Consider the following 22,396-nt stretch of genomic DNA (forward strand, 5'->3'; position numbering starts at 1 on the left):
CACACACACACACACACACACACACACACACACACACACACACACACACACACACACACACACACACACACACACACAGTTGTGAGTTGTCTGTAGGCAGCTTTTATTTTCCATGAATATGTGCAGAAAAAGGGTTAAGAAAACAGCTGCTGTGCTCTCATTCAAAACGTGAGCAAGTGTGCACAAAAAGTCTGTTTTCACGCTGAATGTATCCATCACTCAACCTCTAAAAAATGTCACCTCTTCACACATAATGATGCCACTGTAAATCTGGAGGAATGTCAATTCATATTCATATTTCTGCTACATAAACATATCTCTACTCAGCCTCCCAAACATCTCAAAGAATTTTTCTCTCCCCTTTCTCAGAAGATTCTATAGGTGGAAAAGGTGAATATACCTCCTGTTTTTACCCACATTTTCTATCAACATTTCCTTCCCTCACCATGATGCTGGTGATTGAGTTGAGAGGTTTGACATCACAAATGTTTTTTCCTTGATTACTGGTGCATTTAACTGGAGCAATCTGACCTTGCCTGGCATCGACAGGCTTTGTTGTTTTTGCATGAATCACAAGGAGAAATATTCCTGAAAAGAAAGAGGGAAGTATCTAATTATTATTGTTTGTGCACAGACACCTACAAAAAAGCCAAAACACAAAAATAAGGCTTATTTTCTTCCTTTCTAAGACGTTTATAAAAGAATGTTTACTCAAACTTGGAGTAATGGTGTGCAAAGTGGTCCCAAAGCTTTTAAGCATGCAAGTGTGATTACTGTGCAAATACTAACTTGACATAAGAGGAAAAAAATCCCTGTGGTTATCTTTCTAACCATGCATTCCAACACAAAGAAAGCGGAAGGAACTCGTCACATGCAAAAAAACATGCAATGCCGGAAGTGGAACGTTAATGATTTAGATATAATGATGTAGATGCCATTATCTGACCTTCTGTAATAGAAAAATTATGCCACTTTTACATGAAATACCTGGAGAGTGTTTGTATCAGATCACACTCTACTCTTCTTCCTTTTTTCCTGTTTTATTTATAATAATAATAATAATAATAATAATAATAATAATAATCATTTATACTGTTTATTGATCCCCAGTGGGGAAATTACAATTTACTCTGCTTTGTTATTAATCACTACACACAGGCCTGAATTTCACACACATGTTCAGGACATATTCATGCACAAATGGAAAGATGTCAGAGTGAGTGGGCTGCCAGCTGGACCAGCACAGTAAACTAGTTGGGGGGGGGGGGGGGGGTACAGTGCCTTGCTCAAGAGCACCTGGCAGTGCCAAGGAGGGGAAGGGGCTTCTCTCCAGCTACCAATCCACACTCTGTACTTTGGTCCGTGTGGTGACTTGACCTTCCTGTTCCCAACCCAACTCCTTACGAACTGAGCTACTGCCAAAAAAAAATCCAGGGGAGAGTGCAAACGTAGTCCCCCACTACCACAAATTATGCAGTTGAGATTCCCACATGTGGGGAATTCGCAGGGGTCAACATAATCGGAGTGCAATGGTTGAGCCTCGCCCTGGGTAAACCACCTTCTTGATCATGGTACCTCCCTTGCCAGGTAGGTAAAGGGTGTGCCCGATGGTTCCATCCTTTGAATTACTGCAGTGTACCTTTGATGTTGTTGCAGTCCTGTTTAACTCAAGTTAAGCTGTTGTCATAAGTAGAGAAAATACAAAGTCATGCATTTTTCAGAAGAAGATAAATTGAAATTGAGACTGAGAGTCTCAATTTATAAGTATTTAGGTATTATTATTGATAAAGAACTTGACATTCAAATTACACACTGAAAATCTTGTCCCTTAGCTGGAGTTGAAATTAGGTTTTGTCTTCAGGAATAAACCATATTTCTTCTTCCAGGGAATGAAACAACTGATATTGGAAATCTTTTTGCCTTTATTGGATTACAGTGGTCTGCTCTTTATGAATGCACCTGCCAGCCTGTGTCTGAAGATGTTGGACGCTGTATACCACTGTGTTTTGGGTTTTATTACTGGCTGTGTCTACACCATAGTACTATGTACACTACTGGTGAGCTGCTATTAATCTATGAGCCCAGAAGTTCCCATTGATTGACTTTTACATATTAATCTCTCCTCGGGCTGGTTCTTTCTTACCTGTGTACTTACATGTGTAGAAATCAAAACCAATCTGGCCTGCAAGCTTCCCATGTTCTATAGATGTTTGCACCTTTAAGTCAAATCTAAAGAATCTGGAAAATAGTACTCCTGGTTAAATACTTTTAAAAGCATCAGTCTCTTTATTTTGGGTAGTTTTGGAAAATTCTACCGGGTTATGCTTATATTAAAGTAGGTTAGGGAAAAGATTAACGTTTTAACAACTTTCCCAGTTGTAATTTTGACTTGGAAGTTGTCCCAATTTACAAGCCGGAATCTCAAAGTAATAATACTAATTACAATTATAGCTGAGATGTGAGATGAAAGTGGCATGGATGGACGTCCCTGACAGTCTTATCATTGCAAAATAACACATGCAAAGTATTCAGACATACCAACCAGCCTTTTAACATTGTAAATCCACTCCATACATCGTAACACTTGCTGGTTGGTATGTCTCAGGTTAGACCAAACATGCACTGCATTTGTATTTGTATTAGCATTGTGTATGTGTGTGGTAGTCTCTGTGTGTAGGCTTGGTGGAAAGGTAATCAATAAAGTCTATCTCATTTAAGGTGAAACATTTTTCATCCCTTTTTTCACCCTTCCTCATCTTCTTTTCTGACTCGTGAAAAGGCCTTTTGCTGCAATCATATCAAAGAGTCCATATTTGTGCAGTGGACCATGCATTCACTCTAAGCACATAGAGGAACACAAACCAGAGTGAAATAAGGCTTAAATCATGTTTTCAATCAATTATATAGAGTACATGTCCTTATACAGTAAATCTATCAACCCACCCAAACTGAGATGTGTTGTACAGCCTGTGTGCTAGATACTTCTTTCACATGGCCACACTTTTCAGCCAGACACAAATCTAATAAAGTATATATTGAATCACTTTTGAAAAAGTTAATATTTGTCAGACCACTGAAATATGATGTCAAATACAAGACAGGAAAATAAAGTGCCATTACAATTTCTGTTTTTCCTGTTCAGCATCATCGCTCGGGTGTACTCACATCTTTGAGAGAAGATCTTTGAAGTCCTACACACACTCACCACCCCATCCTAACCAAAGCCCAATGGATGATGGTGATGCAAACAGAAATAGGTTATTGATTTCCAAAACCAAACATAGCTAGATGAAGGGGATAAGGAGGATGACTATTGAGCGTGAATAAGGGTTAATAGATTACACCTCACCTCTTTGCCCAACAAGTTGGTATATGCGTTTTTATATTAGCATGACAAAAGATGGTTTTTAACAACCTTTCTACCATCCTTATTCTCGTTTGTCAGCAAACCTCATCAAAAAATCGGAACATCCTGTGAAACCATTTTGTGAAAACAACTCCCACAGTGCACAGTCCCCCTTCTTACTCTCATTTTCTTTCTCTTTCACTCCCACATCGCTTCTCTCCAGGGGAATTTCCGAGAAAGAGAGAAAGAGAGGGAGTTTGATAAATGACTGCAAGCTTCCTTGATGAACTAGGGAATTGCCTACACCAACTACATTGTCTGTATTGTATTCAGAACAGAGCAATTAGCTGACATGTATGGCCTTATCCTCTCTGTGGGAGTACAGCTGAGTGTCCTCTTACTGCTTGAGAAAAAGAGAAACAGACGGATTTGCCTGAGTCCCCTGGTTTTATCATTTGTAACCACTATTATATCCAAGCTATTTGTGAATGAGAGTCACATTCACTGATAAAAAAATCTGTTGACATGATTCACCTATATGTGCACAGCTGCACTGCTGTTACTGATGCTGGTGTTGTAAAACCTCTCACTCATACTATTTAAAAATCACACCACAGAAAAACTCCTCCCAGTGGTAATATCATAAATTTGTACAGAAAGATACAGATCTGCAAGAAGAGAGGATGCAGGTGGCCCACTGAGACCCAAACTAATTTTATAATGATGGATGTCATTCAGAAAGGCACACAGTGTCCAGGTAGGCTGCCCACAGGATGTGTGAGGGACTGATGCAATCCCCTGTATGCTGCTGCAAGCTGCACAAATATCACTATGAAAAACATGTCTTATATTAAAGTGCATTCAAAGCTCTGTATTGTATAATTAAAGTATTGGTGTTGGCGGGATTCAATTTTGGATTAAAAGTTGTAAAACTCCAAAACTGTGACACATTCTCCATCAGTCAGCGACTGCTCATTGTTTTTCTCAGCTGAAGTCTCATCAACATGTGAATGCACCTCATAAGTACTTTTCAAATCAGTCTGTGTGTTTGATGACAAAACCCCACAACAACATCAATTTGACAAACAAAAACTCCTGGCATGTTGCTCACTTAATTGGCTCTAAGGCTCTATTTCACAGTGAAAGACATTTTAGCTGAACCTCGAGTGATGCTTCAGCGTTCGTTGCCAAGGCATAAATACATGTTTACAAAGTGAGGTATGCCATGGTTGAAGAAAACATTTTTTTCTAGGTTCTTGACTTTATCTTTAAAGATGGGAATAATATTAGAAACTGGCGATAAAATCATTAACATTTCAAAGGATATTGTAACATATTATTTTTACAGATTGAAAATGGCATAAGATTCTGGCTTCTCTGTTTTCTGTCTAAGCAGGGGAGTATCAGAAAGACAGTAAATGGGAAAAATACAGGATGGAAAGAGCTCTGATCTGATGAAACAGTTTTATTGGTCTTTCACACATTTGACCAGCGCTCTGCTAGTAACTTGTGTTAATTAACCACCCTGCCACCAAATGACAATTTTTTGACATACTGTGGTCCACTTTGCCATTTGTGAATAGCTGCCACACCATTCCACATGAGAAATCATCTATCAGTTGGGCAACTTACTTTTAAACTCAAATGTGCACAGCATACTGATATCACTCAGGAATGGAAGGTGTTGAGTTTGGAAACCTATTGCCTTTTTATCTGTTTACATTTTAATCTGAGTAGGAAATTTAAACTGGAACAACCCCTAAAGTCAGACTTCCTACTCCTACCCTGGCATCACAATCCAAGATTGCTGCTCAACAGTAGTAAAAGCTGTAGTAATAATAATAATAATAATAATAATATTAATAATAAGTAAATTAGAGTGTGGTCTAGACCAACTCTATCTGTAAAGTGTCTTAAGATACCTTGTGTTATGAATTGACTCTTTAAATAAAATTGAATTGGATCTAGCAATCATAGCCCTGCAAGCAGGCAATGGTCCTGGCCTCTCTGGATTGCCTTAAAGGAGTAGTTCAATGTTTAGGGAAATATGCTTGTCAACTTTCTTTAGTGATAAGAAAAGATTAATGCCAATGTCTAGAGTAAGGGCATGGTCAGCCTAGTCGACTAATCAGTCCCTCCAGGATTTTGCAATGTCGCGATCGTGCCAATTTACGCAAATTCAACCAAACCCCATGAATTTGGTGCAACTTGCAAATTGGACCAATCACCGCAACTATTCTGCAAATGTGAACAGTAACCAGAGTTTCCAGCAACTTCACCCAAACCCAGCAGTCCCACGTGCACTCTGATAGTCACTTAAGCGGGAGTGAGAACGGATCAAATTCTTTTCCTTTTTTCTTACATGAAGATGAGACGTGTGTGACTCGAACATCCCACATTTACCAACAAAACATACTGCGAAAGACCCTCCTGCTAACCTGTACACATTTTAACTTTAACGTGATGATGTTTCACTCTAAAGTTGCTGAAAGCTGCTGCTGTTTCAATCCTGTCGGCTCTCTGCAATGGACGGGAATGATGTTCACTTATTCAATGAATATATTATATACATATTAAATTCACCAGCCATTTTCATATTATACCAACATTTGCAGCATCCTGTGCCTTTTTGGAAAGGTTACAAGGAAATCTTAGCCCAGCGTAATATTATTCTCCCCAAAACAACTTTACTTTTCATGTTTTAAATAAATACACAAAAAAACAACAACAACATACATACAAAAGACATTGCAACACTTATCACAATTATTTTGAAAAGCTCCTGCAAAATCAGGCATTTTGGGCCACAACAAAAAGGCAGCAAAATCCTGTAGGGACTGACTAATTACATGTGTCACAGCAACCACTCAAGGACTGTTCAACATATCCACATAGGAACAGCAACTATCGAGGGCAGAATGATCCCCATGTTGCTGTGGACCGAGGGCAGTCTAGCCCAGAGTCCTAGAGTTAAAGACTGTTCATGACATCAATGTTCTTGTGATGAGATGTGTATCTCAGGTCAAGAATTTTAGTTTACGCACTTTAAGGGGGAGATGTAATGATAAGTGACTGCAAGCCACGGTAGTTGCAGTCGTGACATTATCTGTGCTCGTCTAGACTGATAAAACGTGTATGCTCATCAATAAAGAAGCTGGTTAAACTCCAGTCAGACTAACAAATTCTTTCTCAGTTATTACCATTCATGACAGAGAGTGATAACTATTCCCATCAAACAAGCGTTACATACAGTATCCAATGGCAGTCGTTTAATCAATTGTATGTCTTGGACAGGCACAAGCCGCTGTCTGACCTTTCTAATGCTAGGTAGCTCAGAGAACAAAATATACTAAAGACATAAGATGAATGAAACAAAACCCAGTAATGTACCTGATATGCAGACACAACACTTATGCATGAAGATAATCATCGATTTATGCAATTTATATTTGACAGATTCTGAGTTTGGAACAGACTGTTTCCTCTTATGAAATATTATGCAGCATTGATTAGCTGCAGATGACCACTAATACATAAATATGAGCTTAGTTTGGCAATAGGTACTGTACAGTATAGTGGCATCATCAAAAAAAGATAAGCTCAGCAGTTTAGGTTCCACTGATATTAGGATAGTAATAGTATTAATAGAAATTGTGACCTCTTTCATATCTTGTGTGTGACAGATAATTGGTAAATACCTGCACATATGCAATTTATTTTACAGAAGGAAAGAAAATTGCGGAAAGTGCATATTAATGAACATTGAGTACCAGAATTAGTCAGTAGTAGTATTTATAATGGGCGTTTTAATGGGCTGTGTGCAAAACAAGAGTCATGTATACTGTACATCCCTAAAGCCAATAAACAGTGCTACCCTGGATCTAACTTTGCACTGAGCCAGCAAAACCCCCACAAGCAACTGCAATTACTATTTATGTATCACCCTGACGTGAATCAACAACATCACAACACATTCGCTTAACAACCACCACAAGACAATAAGCTTAGCATCAACAACAACAACTTAAATAACACTTATTACCAATGCAACTACTACACATAGCTATAGGCAGATAGCAGCAGCACAAGAACAGATTCTAGCCTTCAGCAATATCAGCAGTATGATATGGTATGATGTACAAGCACATCTGCAGGACAACAACTCAACAGTGAGCAGTGTTGGCAGCCTCATAGCCTACTGACAAAACAGAACCACAACATCATGTGCATGTTCATAACACAAGCAGCTAGTTCTTACCTTGCTGAAGTGAAGTAGTTCTCCGAGGAGTATCAGCGGGAATGCATCCTTGAGTTGGCTTAGGGCAACAAGAAAAATAGGGAACCAGTATTTTCCTCCATAACGCAGTAGTTTTATAGGTAAGCAGTAAAGCAACTCACATGGCAAAGTGAGCAGAAGATTGAAGGTTAAAGTTCATTTTAAAAACTGCCCAGAAAATGTTGCAGTGGTTGACTGGAAGGTGGGAAATCATCCAACACATTTCTTTTATGCTTTGGAAACGGTCCACAGCAATGTAGAATATATGCAAACTGTAGTTAATTGGCCTAAACCTGCAAAATAGCAGATATGGAGCTTTTCAGTACAATTTATTCATTTCTGTAGCCATTTTTATCGCCAACTATTGGTTGTGTGTGATTGTGATTCAGCCATTTTCAATTGAATTACAATGTTTTAGAATTACACCCAACTGGCACATTGACACTGGCATGATGATTTTTTATTTTTTTTATTTTAAGTGGGCAGGTCTGACAGCTTAACACTATTTTCCATCTTCTGAATGAGCACAATATTTACACAGTTGTTGTGAAAAAGGCCCCGCTGTCACAAAGTTTACACAGCTCCTCACCTCTTCACCTGTCTCCTCCCATCAGTCATCAGAGCTGTCAGCGCCACATTATAGAGGGGCCTGTTCTGTCACCTATCCATCTCCAATCTCTTTATCAAGTAGAAACCTGTGGGGCACAATAAGGACATAAGTCTTTTTCTAAACGCGGCAACCGGGTTGACAATGGAGGTCGCTTTTGCCTTCGGTCAAAGCGCAAGGTACATGCTCACATGTGAACGCACAATTTCACCACCACCTCGCTCCTTCCAGAGAAGCGTCCATTTATGTAATGTACATAAATACGCAAACACAAATTTAACTTGTCCTGCTTCTGTGTCATCTGTCCTGGCACAGCTGATTGGGCAAGTTAAAGCTATGGTGCGTAGTTTCTGCCCGCCTCATGAGGAATTGTAAGTAATGAAAACACTGTCGGTGCGTCCACATGATACAAGCCTTTGCTCTATTTATTTATATATATCTTAAATAAATAAGAAATTGCTCAATTAGGGCTTTCCACTCTTCTGCCCAACAACCAGATAGAAACAATTTAAGACGCCCCAGTGGGAAATTCATCAAGGCTTCCTTTTATTTATTCAGTTCAAGTATATCCAACAACATTGTGGTCCTTACTGTACTGTATATTGTGGTGTGATGGAGTAGTCACACAGACAATTTTCAACCACGTTTTAATACATTTGTTAAATATAACCCCCCCTGCAGGCACTATATATCTCGTGCTTGGTTGTGTTTGAACCACCTATTTACCTAATGGGCTTCTTCAACTTTTTCTCCACCACCGGTCTGTTATTCTTCCCCCTATCCCTATGTCTCCTTGTGTCTCTGAGGATGTGATTACATTAGAAGTGTCTGGGGTCCCAGTGGGAAATCCCTTATGTTGCAGCCGGTACGTCAATAGTAACTGATTTGGCCCAGGACTCACTGGCTGCTAAATTACTCTGCAGGGCTGACCGGGTTGTATGGAAAAGACGAGATGAGCAAGGAGGGGAGATGGATGAGAAGCGAGAGCAGAGGGAGAAGGAACATGAAGCTGATGTGTTGAAAAAGGTGTATGATCAGGGGGGGGGGGGGGAGGACTAGAGGAGTGTGGATAAGGAAAAGCAAAAGGAGATGGTAGAGGAGAGGGAAGGAAGGGGGTAACAAAAGATGTGGGAAAGTGAAATAGTAAATAGGTGTGGAACCACGGATGGGGAAAGAAGAAGCACGAAGAATATAAAAGGAAAAAGAGAAGAAGAGGGAAACGAAAGAAAAAGAAGAACAAATGATAGAAAGCTCTCAGAACCTGCACACCAATATCATAATGTTGTAGAGCAATTCATTAAAACTTCTGTTTCAAGCCTTGTCAAGACTTCTGTTCATGGCACATATGCAGTTTACAATGATGACAGGGGCCGATTAACCTTTAAAATACTGAGCAACTTTGAAAACAATGGTCCTTGAGACAGACAGGTAGACTAAACCAAACTTTATATTACTAAGGAAAAGGCTTTCAAGATAAACTGTATTAATTTTTCTTGATAATCTCATGATACTATTATATCACAGTCAGGGTATTATATGTATTGCAATATGCCTTTTTCTCCAAATCATGCAGCCATAGAATGTGTATGACTATTTTGGTCATAGGTTTTATACATTTTCTGTACTAAAACATTTAAAGGCATAAATACTATCAGATGGAGGACCCTGGGAAAATGTGTTATCAAATGGAGGTCCGTTGTCTAATTTGTGTCTGTTTAGAGTTCCTTGACATGACAAAGTTGGGAACTGGTCTAAGACAAAGGCCATGTCACTGTGGCATCCTGGTTCCACTCCGGCTGTTGACCTTTGTTACTTGTCAGCCTTCTTTCTGTCTTCCCAGGTTTCCTGTTACTCTAATTTTAATTTAAAAGGCAAAGAGTATGAAAATAAAATAGCTGTTCTCAAAGCAGCAACTGAGTAATTCTTGTGGTATCAAAACCTGGAGAAAAAAAACTAATTAGTCCTCCCAAATGATTGCAACACCGCAGAGTGGCACTCACTGCACTTCAGTTTATTACAAAGGTCCTTTTGACAGACTTTGTTTCTGTCCTTTAACAACAACAACGCTGTGTGTACCACTCTGTTATCTTATCACATCATTATTAATCTTAGCACCCAGTTGGATTCACACCTCACCCGACAAATCACTTCATTCCTTAACTGTCAAATGACAGAGCAGCACTCTGTAATTTCACACTCCCCAATAACCCTCATGTTTATAAAATGGCAAAGCAGATCCCTCAGGGAAAATGATATATAATTGCATCAGATTGATGCATCACAGATTTGTGCTTCCTAAGCATGTCACTTTGATGACTTCTGTTGATCTGTGATGTTTGCAGGCACAAACTGAGGGAGCAATCATTGTGAATTTCTTTCATCACTTTCTTGGCTTTTCACATTGCCATTGACAAAGAGTGATAACGGTCAAATGAAAAGATGACACTTCAGGGTGAGGGTGTAACTGAAACATGCTCCTACATGCCAGAAGGCTCACTTGCAAACACACACTCATACACAAGCACACAACCTTAATGAGACATTGAGAGCTGTGCGAGATTTACATCGATTCACTGGTTCCATAATAGCAACATTTCGTTGAAATGGAAAGTATGATTGTATCATTCAATTGTGGTGTGTGTAGTGCTGACTTAGCACAGACATGCAGGCCCCTTGCTGCCAGGTTATTGATGGAGACAAAAAAAGCACATCTTGTAATAATATTACAAGTTAAGTTTGAACTAGGCTGTATCAGCTACCTGTTGACCAGAAAACAATGATTTCATGTTGCAGCCTGTGTGAGGCTTTAACAAACATACACTGAAGCCCGTTCTCCCTCCTCCTGCTTTCCAAGTGAATTACTTTCTCTGAACATTTTCCACTACTTAAAAGCCACCAGGGAGCAACCAGAATCAAAAGGCCTCTTGTTCTTGAGAGATAAAAGCAAAAGCCACCAAAGTAGTATTATTCCACTTAGTACGATAAATAACCTCTAATATCTTTATTTCTTTGGATCTCTGCTGTAATTAGTGAGGATACTCACCTATATAGTAAAAAAGTGAATTGATATGTTTTTTTACATCTGCGTGCTATTCATTTAAGCATCTAGTTTTTCCTGATTTGTTATTCTTTTTTTGGGGCGGGAGACTGTTTTTGCGTTGTCAAGCATTTTTCACATTTTAAAAATGCCAGATAAGAGTAATAATTGTTTCATTTGAGTTAATTGTCCACTGCCATCCCTCCAACCCTCCCTCCCACACACCCACACATACTTAGCAATGGGTTGCAAAATGTTTTTTTTTTTTTTTTTTTTTTTTAATTTTTTGAAATGTGTTTTTTAATTTGCTCTCATTAAGCAATGTCTTACCTCTGCTCAGAGCACTACTGTGCTCCAATTAAACTCGTTCTGTTCTGGCTTCAAGCAGTCCAAGTTGCATTCATTTGCATATAGATTTGGCAGAGAATGCTTCTCTTAACACTACTCAGTTTAATATATATGGAACTGGGTGAACTGGGAGCGATCCTTTTATCTTTGAGGATTTGTTGCTACCATTTTGTCTCATGTTTTAGCAAAAAACAGTTGTCCTATTTTTACTTTAGTTGTAAAGCGAGCCTATATTAATTTTTGTGAGAAGAAAGAACACATTATTTCTCTTACAAGCGAAAAGTTGAATTCATAAGTAATAAAATGCACCATTACATCATACATTAGGGTTTTTTGTTGCTACATTCAGCACTGGACCTGAATGCATCAGAGCAGCCAACAGAAACCCATTCTTCTTCATTTCTGTTTTGGTTAGTTTTGTTTGTTTTAGGTCACTTTCACATAACCTGGTTTGTACAAATCTACAGCCGGACATGCTGCTGTTATACTGGGTTGGTGTATGATGCAGCAAAGACAGGTGCCTTTAGCTGGCAAAATGGGATTCAACTCTGATGATCCAAATTAACTTCAACCCCAAAAGCATTTAGGATTTAGCTACCCTACAGTTAAATCATATTTTTGCTTTTAGTAAGCTTCACAAAATAAAATTAGAAATAGTATGCTTATTTTTGGGTGAATACTTGCATTTTGGGTTTTTAGAATATGTCTACATGCTTAATTATTCAAAAAGCACGTCATTTTTAAGTCTGTCTCTTTAAGCTGCCCTCCCAAAAAAGCTCACTCTGCTCTGATTGGTCAGCATCTCTGGGTCTACACCTAACGGTCTATGGTCTACATTAGGCTCGTTCGAGATGAACTGCGCCTCGCCTACACTGTAGATGATACGTGATCTGCTCAGATTTAGTCTCTCTGACTGCTAGACGTGACTATCAGTCACACAACATGTGTTCTGGACAGAATAAGTCTTTAAATCAGACAAATAGCAATTAAAATCCCTCTGACTCAAAAACAATAAAAAAGTTTATATAAAACGTCATCATGTTGTAAACCAATCAGATTTTAAATCAGCTGAGAAGCCGGCGTTTCCCAGCATGCTCTGGGTCCGCCTGGGTCCGCCTGGCTCTTGCAGTTGGTGAAAAGCAACTGCGCCGTCTGCGTCTCAGAACTGCGGCCGCCTTGCTCTCGTGAGATTTCCGTTGCCCATGTGTGCATGACGTCAGAGAAAGTCGGGATAAAGTTGGACACAAATCTAACCGGCATGCAACGGGCGCCGATCGCCGGTGATCGATTCTGCGCAGACCTGGCTCATCTCGAACGAGCCTAACATCTGTGCTATTCATAGCAGCCGGGGAATAGGCTTGTGCGAGATGAGCCAGGTCTGTGCAGAATCAATCACCGGCGATCACCTCCCAATGCATACCGGTTAGATTTGTGTCCAACTTGATCCCGACTTACTCTGATGTCATGCACACATACTTTAACCACATGAGGTTAAGGCGGCCACAGGTTTAAGACACAGTTGCTTTTAACCATCTGCAAGTACCAGGCGGACCCGGGCACAACGTGAAACGCCTGGCTCTCAGTTGATTGGTTCAGAAGTGACTCAACATGACAAACTCTATAGTTTTTTTGAATTGGAGGGATTTGTCTGATTTAAAGGCATTTTCTGTACAGAACATGTGTGGCTGATAGTTACGTTTAGAATTCTAGAGACTCACTCTGTTCAGGTTACAGATCGTCTTGTCTGTTTATAAACACCGGCAACAAATTGCGTGTAGAGCATTTTGACAGCTACTCTGTCCTGATAAAAACAACTGGAGACTTGTACAAGCTGATATATGGGGCTGATAACATTTTCGACTTTCGACTTTTTGCCCCCTCTCCGGCTGCTGCCACCTGCTCTTGTCTACTTTACAGGCGAGGCGCAGTTCATCTCAGACAAGCCTAATGAGTATGACGACATGGTAGCTGCACTTTCTACATACAAATTATATACTGTTATGGTTTGGTATTTTGTTATACATTTCGTCCTTGTGTTATTTTTTTGGTCTTGTATATGTTTTAGTCCTTGGTTGCTCCCTGGTTTTATTTTGATAGTCTGGTTTTCTGTGCTGTCTTGTCTTTAGATTTACTTCCTGTGTTGTGGTCTGCTGCCTTCCCCAACCTGTTGTGTGTCTCCCCTTTTCTTCCCTATGTGTTGTCTGTTTGCCGTGAGGGCGTTTCCGGGGGATTCAGAGGCGTGGCTTCCATCAGCACTCCGTCTTCCACTCAGCTGTTTCCCATCACTCATCATCCCACTGCCATTCATAAACCCGGGCTGACCGTCTCCTCAGCGCCAGATCGTTACATGCATTACTGTGGTAACTAGGCCCCCAGTCGAATTCACTCGTGTTTTCTTCTACCAGTGTTCTCTTACTTACCTTGTGTTTCCCTCGCAGATCCGTCCGTTGTCCGTCAGTGCTGCCTACCATCCTCTCAACCACCCACCCTCAGTCCGCGTCTGTTTGTCATCTTCCGCTCTCATTAAACCACCTGAACTGTACTCAGTCTTCGTGCATTTGTTATCTCTGTGGTTCTGTCTTACTGAAACGTAACATCCTGTGATTTCCTGCTCCTGTGATTACCTGAAATCTTCCACCTGTTTCCCACCCCTTGTGTCACCTGCCTCTTGTCATCTTGTTACCCTCTGTATTTAGTCTTCTTGTTCCTGTTAGTGTTCTTGTGTTTTCTGTTTTAACTTGGGCTTTATTTTTGGCTCAAGATTTTTCCTGCTTGTTTCCAGGACTCTTTTTTTTTTTTTTTTTTTGTGCATTTCTGGATTCATTAAATCATCAAAACTACCTTCAGTTTCTGCCTCTGCATTTTGGGTCCACCATTCACCAACCTTCCATAACAAAATGTCTAAAATTATCCTACAATTCACCAATAATTGCTCTTCTTGTTATTGGATAATTTTGACAAGATTCATTATTTCTACATCCAGTATATTATAGATGCATAGATGTAGCTACCATGGATTGGCAGAGTTTATGTGAAAACTATCGTAACGAAATATAAAGTGCTCTCATAAAAAGGTGGTGCAGACATCTACGTGTCTTTTGTACGTTTAATAGTTACACAGACAAAGAACTGTTTGCTTTTGACATGGTGCCACATCGTAATGTGATTGTAGCGGTTACAAATGCACTGGAAAAAATATGTGTTGATGTAGCATGAAAAGAGGTTATCCTGTAATTACCTGGTCTCTCTCAGACTGCAAAGCCTTTTTTCATTTAGTTCTTGCGGACATGTAAGGGGATCCACAAAGATGCATTAAACACTTCATAAGGGTGATCTCTAAAAATGTTTTAATGAGAGAAAACAACGTGCTGCCTCCTGGGGTAAAATGTGAGGGGACTATAATTAAGACACCTAAAAGCACAGATTTTTGGAAATAAAAAGAAAACCAAACTTCATTTGCACCGTTAAAATTACGATTATGATGAAAAGTAAGTGTAATGTTTAAAAGCTCAGAACCTACTTTCACGCAATGCTTAAGAGTGGAATATCCTAGTAATTTGCAGTAGTTTGGAATAATAATAATACTTTATTTTCTTCCCCAAAAAGCATGTGATTAAAGACATTAGAACTTCAAATTGGACTTGGGGTATAACTAAGGGGAAATGAAATGTTTTTTTCACTGACTTAGTCCAAACAGTGACCAAGGTTCATGTTCCCGTGATACCGCCACCCATGACATGATACAGCAGCGGATCAATAGTGTGTGAATACACAATGGTCACACCAATGCCTTTATGCCAGCGTTAGGTAATGCTCTCTATGGCCCTTCATTAGTATACCTATAAATATTGGATGGATTAACCTGTCAGGTCGTTTCATAGAATGAATAATGGTGCATATACATCTAAAGCCACACTGGCCCAGCTTTATTGTGTTTGTGTCCTTGCATTTGTAGAATTAATACTCAAAGGGGCTCCTTTTATATACTGAGGAAGTAAAGCCTTTGATATTCCCTGTCCCTGAGTTCCAAGTTTTATTAAGGATAAAGATTTCTACATACTGCACTCCCTGATCCTTCAATCAAAATTATTTAACACACAGTCTTGAAACCACTGGACTGACATTGTAATAGTGCCCGTCATCGTTGTAGCAACTGTAATGTTGCAACTCAGAAACCTATTTTGTTTAAATTTGATAAAAGATATTTTAAATGGTTGGGTAATTAAGTGAAGCCCATCAATGTAATGGTTAATGGCCCTGCACATTGTTACGTTGATAGAGGTGAGCAGTTATGGTTGTGAATATGAATGTGAGTGTGCCTGTACACCCTCAACCTATCCAGGTTTTTCCTCAACTAGTAATTAGCAAGTATAGAAAATGATTAATTGAATGACATTAACACTAATTACTTAAGAAGACCTATCTGCTTATTTTCAGGTAACACTACCACTTACACGTATTACTGTTTGTTTTGTTTCGTTTTCATTCCCCAAGCCCACTTTTCAGCAACGAAGATTTTGATCCTGAATTAAAATGCTTGCTTTGTATATATATCTATATATATATATAGATATATATATATATACCACTGTTTTTTAGAAATCAAAAATTCCAATCCCTTCCTCAACTGTCAACAAGATCCAATGCACAAAAGCAATCAGTCAGTCTGAATGAAGGGAACCACTTCACATTGGGGGAAAGCCATTTCAAATGAATCCGATAGATCTTTTGGTTGGTTTAGGCTTTAAAAAAAAAAAAGAACCAACACCATCAAAGCATAGCATCAGCAATAGAAATAGACAAGAGGTAAAACCCCTTAAAATTCAGGGGAGCAGCTGGACCTGGTGACACCATTCTTCCAAAACTATGCTGGTTGTCCAAACAATACATTAATCATACAGCAAAGGGACACTCAGTTGTTAAGACTCACTGTTGTTTTCATGCTGATTGATGCAGTTAACTTAATGTTGCCCTTTACGACCATTATGAAGAGAAAAATCTAAAAGCCATCCGGCTAATTTGATCAAGACAAGGCAGTCTCATATCATCTGGGCAAATTAATATTAGGGGTGGGGAAAGAAGTGCAACAGAATTGCAGTTTCCTACCTTATGATGATTTTCTCTCAAGATTCCCTGTTTTTGAATCTCAGACATAAAACAAGACTGTCAAGACAAGCAGTTATAGCAGTGTTAAACTAGTGTTAAACTTTGTTTAATGTAATGTAAGAAGAGGGTAAAAAAGAAACGAACACAGGAGCAAAACTGTAATGTATAAGGTAAACTCACTCACTGCAGTCAGTACATTTTTTGTACAAATAATACCAGCTTTTCACAGCAAGTGAGTGTTGATACTGTATATATTTTAAGATGTTTTCAGCCAGAGTGTACAGAGTCAGTGCCATTTTGTCTCATGTTTTGGCAAAAAAACAGTTGTCCTATTTTTGTGTGACTATCAGGCTGCTGGCTGCCCCTCAGGGGTTTACCCCCTCTGGCATGTGTGACCATAGCTGCACACGATTGATTTGAACACATATCCATGTAGAAGTAGACTTGCAGAGAAGCAAACCGTAAAGTCACACAGTTTGCTTGTACACAAACTATTTATGTTTATCTTGCAATTCAGCTTATCTGGGAAGAGTTTTAAGATTGATTGATTTATTTGATCAGGACAATGCAAATTAATCTACATTTCTGTAACTGCGCAAGTGTTAGCCAGTGGGCAAATTTTCAGCTGTAGTCCTAGTTATCTAGTCTTTATGGTGGGAAGAAACCTGAGTACCCGGTGGAAACCCACGCAAACACGGGGAGAACATGCAAACTCCACACAGAAAGGCCCTGCCCGGTCAGGGGATCAAACTCTGCAGGGTCAACTTGCTGTGAGGCAGAGGTGCTAACAACTGAGCCACCGAGCTGCCTAACGTGTTTCAGCTCATTGCTTTGGTTTTACAGCTCGCTATTTTACTGTTGTGGGTTCACCTTGCTCTCAAAGCCCCTGATTTATGAAACGAGCATACGACCTAAAACAGGCGTAGGACAGGCGTCCGTCGATTCCTACGCAAAGCTCGGCATTTATCAATTTGAACGTGAGCGTAGGCTGCAAAGAAATCTCACGTCTGGTCTGACCTTGTGTACACAAGTTTTCAGTCAGTGTGGACTTGAGGTGCAGCATGCACCGGAAGAAGGAGAAGTCATCAGTTGATCACTTATCGGCAATGGCAGATCTGACTCTTTTAGAAGACCTCTATGAGCCGAGCAACAGTGCACACGTAGCCTACACACTCAAGCTACGGTGGAGGGGCCGGGGAGGGCCCCTACTATACACGCCAGAAAACGTCTGCAACATTGTTTTAGCCTGTGGGGTTCTGCACAACATCGCGCAGGAACACAGGGTGCCATAAATGTAGTGAAGGAACCAGATGACCCGACGTCCAGAGAGCAGTGTCCATCACAGCCCCAACTGGAGGCTATACAAAGGTTTCTACATTAGGTTGATACATGAGGGTCTAAGTGTCATTTTTGGTAGCAGCAGGAGGCAGGCTGATTTTTAATAAACCCACTGTACCTTATAGAAAACTGACAAAGTCGGGAACTTGTTGGTGAACATACACAAAGGATCAGATGTTTCTGTCAGGAGTTTGTGAAGACCGAAAACACAGCTAAAAAGAATGTGAATATCAGAAGGCCAAAACACACCATATATTATGTGTACAGTACATATATTTAAAATCTAAATGGGTAAAAAACAAAAGAATTATAACTCAAGGTCCACAAATGAACATTTTGTGGAGTTTTCAAATTCATCTCACAGTCTTACCTCGCGGGAGAAGACACATTTTTCATCATTGTCACAGTTAAATCTTTTAAACCTGAAGTTGGGGACGGACGTGCGGGGACATGCACTGGATTTGACACCTGTCAGTTTACCAAAAGATGATGTGTGGCATCATGAATTCCCTCACAACAGCCTCTCACAATGTATTCTCAGACAGCTTTTCCTGGCTACCCCTCTCCACGCCTCATCTAAGATATATTCTCCTCTCCTTTAACATGTCATGACAGGCTGTGTGCGGAGCATTTAAAGCATTGGCTCGAGTGACACTCGTGTCCAGATAAACTAGGGGGCCGTGGCAGACCTGCGTATTAGACCCGTGGACAATAAATCTATATGATGCATGGCACTGCACCTCATCTCCTCAAAGCCACAGGCGTATTAAGTTGCAGAGCAACAGTGGCCACTCTCCCAAGGTCAATGTGAGAGGGGAGGGCAGCAGTAATGGAGTAGGGGTTGGGGGAGGAGGGTGAGTGAGAGGGCCAGAGTGGAGGAAAGGGAGAAAGGTAGAACAAAATGTGATGAGGGGTTTAAAATACACTTTCACGAGAGAAAAATGTTGAGCATCAAAAACATGCTATAGCAAACCCTTTGACACAGCAGCAAACTCCCTTGTGCTGCTGACCTTTTACTCCTCACGCTACATCCGCTCTCTCCGCTACTTCTTTTGTTTTCTCTCCATTTCCTCTCCTTGACTCCATGACATGTCATTATGTTTTCTATCTGACAATATGGCGTTGGTTGGAGCACCTGCATACAAAGATCTACTGTATATCTACTCTCTCCTTGTGGATTGATTTAATGCACTGCAGCAATACCTGGTGACACCTCAACCTTGAGTTGTGCAACCTTTGGGCCAACATAATAACAACAGAAACAAAGCATCAAAGCCTCCATAATCTGTCTGCAAAGCAGGATGAACAAATCAAATGAACTGATTCCAGACTGGATACTGAAACACTGGCAGTCTGGAAGAGGAAATACAACGAATTAATGAACAACACAAAGATACAAAACCAAATTGAAATTGGCAGTAGTTGTATATTGTTTGAAACTTGCAGCTTTGCTTTAAACTTACCAACCTCAGCCTATTCATTGTCACTTATGTAACCACCAGTATCACAGAATGTTATATGAGGCTGACTATACTTAACAGTCGTTGTCCACATGTACTGTGCATTAAAGCATAGACATTTAGCTGGTCTGGCCCACGTTCATGTAGTTTTATGTTTTTAACATGTCAGCGGTATGTTGCTTATGTATATTCTTAAATCTATTGATGCTACTGTGTGCATCTTTAGTAGATGTCCCTGTCCCTGGGTTATATTTACCTAGGGGTAAGTGATATTCCCAACAGAGAAACAATTAGCGGCATTGCCTATTGTCCTTTGAGAGGCTTAATGAAATGTAATTGGAGCCTGGCTCTGCAGCTGTTTTCTTACTTAAAAGCAGCAGCATCTAGCTGCAAGGTTGCAGACTGCAGCTAACCAAATATCCCACCGCTCAGCCCTCCCTGACAGAACCCATGGTGGCTTTCAGTTAAAGAAAAAACCTGAAAGGCCTTCTCTAGACCTAGTTTTGGTTTGTCGTTCTGGGCCACTATAGAAACATGGAGGGGCAACATGGGGGGTTCAGTGGAAGAGGACTCGCTCCTTAAATAAATATGAAAGGCTCAGTATTATCTAATGAAAATACAACAATTCTAAGTTTCAGGTGATTATGCACTAATGAAAACATAGATATGAATATTGTATACCACCTGCCAAATATATCCTTTTAAAACCTACAAGTTGATCTGTAATTGCTTTGGAAAAAGCACTGGAGAATACATATTCACAATAAACAGGGCAAGAAAAACAGAAACAGTATGCCCTTTAGTTAAAGAAATTGCAAACTTTAGCAAATGTAAGATGGTAACATGGGACCTCTCTGTGTGCACATTTTGACAGGACAGCTCTGGAGGATTGAAAAAATAACCTTTCACTGGTGGTTATTAAGAAGTGCAACAATTGTTCCATCTCAGATTCAGGAAAAGAGAAAGACAGAACAATACCATAACATTATGACAAGAGTCCATAACAAATCAAACACATGGGATAATAACCAATAAACCTCCCTTTTTCTAATTTACATGCAACATACTGTAGGCGGTCTGTCTTGCACTGCTAACAACAATTGTACCTAATTTTCCCAAACATCTCCCTAGAGTCGGCCACCGAGTTGACCTAGAAATCCAACTAAATACCAACTGCCCAGTCCCACTGAGATGATTAGATGGGGGTGGTATTCACAATAGAACCCAAGTGTCTTAATTCAGCCCAATTACAGGTAAGACTGTAGATGGGGAAGATGTCAGAGTAAATGTCACTGTATATTTTTTCACGGGTAATTACCTTGCTTCAGTGTGACAAGGGGGCTGTTTAGTGGGAAGGGATTAGAACAGATCAAGAAGCGGAAGAGTAAGTTTCCCATCTGATTCTGTAACTTTCCAGGGGGCATATTTTTACCCGACGATGTGTAACTAAGAACACTGCTCTAACACCAAATACCAGCACTTGACCATAAAGAATTGCATTTAATGACCAACTAATTGCTGACATTTTGCACCTGTGCTTGACTTTGTCAGTGGATCATATTGTTGGTGTCTGTGCTGTATTTTACAAGTATGGCAGCAACAGAAATGTGAACAGAAAGCATCCAAAAGAGACTTGAACCTCTGTTTTACCTGCTGCCAGACACAAACTGTTCTCTTAGGAAGTAATTAGAGCCTGCATCTGCAAACAGCTACTAACAAGATATTCTTTTTTTTTTAACTTTCCCCAATTAAGATTTGGACACGCTGTCCTTTCACCACCAAAATAAAAAAAAACATATAAATTTGTTGAAACATAGGTTGCCACTTCTCTTAGCCAGTGCTAGAATATATGGACAACATTTGGGTAGATGCCTGACACTTATTGTTTTAGCATTTTGCTGCTGCTCATTATTCCAGTCTGAATCTGCCAAACCCAGAGTATGTGCTTTTAGTGCTGGCAGATGGAAAGAATGATGATTCACAGATAGAATCAACCAAAGCAGAAAAGAAAAAAAAAGTTATTGGACAGCAGAAAATATGCCTGAATTGATTTCCTCTGAGGAGAAAAAGCAGCTCACATGTGAAGGATCCCAAACTCTGGATATCTATGACAGCCCAGAGTCATGCTGAGTTTACTTCTGCTTCACCAAGTATTACACAATTCTCCAAAGTGACCTTCTCACTATCTTCTGGTCTAAAACAACACCAAATGGAGTGGCCTGTAAATCTCGTCTTTGACACAGAAGTGACTGTGTGTGTGAGTAAATCTAGACAATAAGTCAGCGCCTTATTTCCTGGAGCCAAATAATGAAAAATACATTTCATTTTAAAATAAACTGAAGACAAGTGTGGACGCAATGAATTAAAAAAATATCAAGATTTCTAGTTTGACCTGTGAGTCACCTACACATTTTATTAATTAGACTTACTTGTCATTTGTATTGTAAATGATGCTGAGCTAATGTTTTAATAATACATTTATGGCCTGAATCAAATAAGTTACTGCTCACAGCTTTGTACTCTTCAATTAAATAATTAATTTCAAAACTGCAATTAAAATGCAGTCAGACTAGAATAAACAGTAAACAGCTGATCAGTGGAGAAGCCGCTGCTGTTGATTGGCTCTTAGTTCAGCACCACGGACAGCGTCGCGCATCAATACGTGCCCAGGGGACGTTTAAGCAGCACCAGAGGAGAAAGAACAGCTCCTGAATCTTCAAGGTTCACTTTCTCTGAATCGAGCTCTGAGCGGCTTGACTCGAGCGCAGCACTGTCTTTGAGCCGCGTGATGTTCGTCTGATTGGTCTGCCGCTAGATATCCATGCTGCCCTCTTCTCCACTGAACCACCAGCGTGCTCCGCCCCTGCCCTTTACCCAG

At 40.0% G+C, this 22,396-nt stretch overlaps 1 non-coding gene across 1 annotated transcript; it reads right to left on the minus strand.

Moving 5' to 3' along the window:
- Window positions 1-1,431: 1,431 nt before the first annotated feature.
- Window positions 1,432-1,595, minus strand: LOC116699856 (U1 spliceosomal RNA). The gene has a single exon (XR_004334533.1). It is a non-coding gene; the product is annotated as a U1 spliceosomal RNA (small nuclear RNA).
- Window positions 1,596-22,396: the final 20,801 nt, after the last annotated feature.

This window comes from Etheostoma spectabile, chromosome 12 (assembly GCF_008692095.1).
Source record: "Etheostoma spectabile isolate EspeVRDwgs_2016 chromosome 12, UIUC_Espe_1.0, whole genome shotgun sequence".
NCBI classification, from domain to species: domain Eukaryota; kingdom Metazoa; phylum Chordata; class Actinopteri; order Perciformes; family Percidae; genus Etheostoma; species Etheostoma spectabile.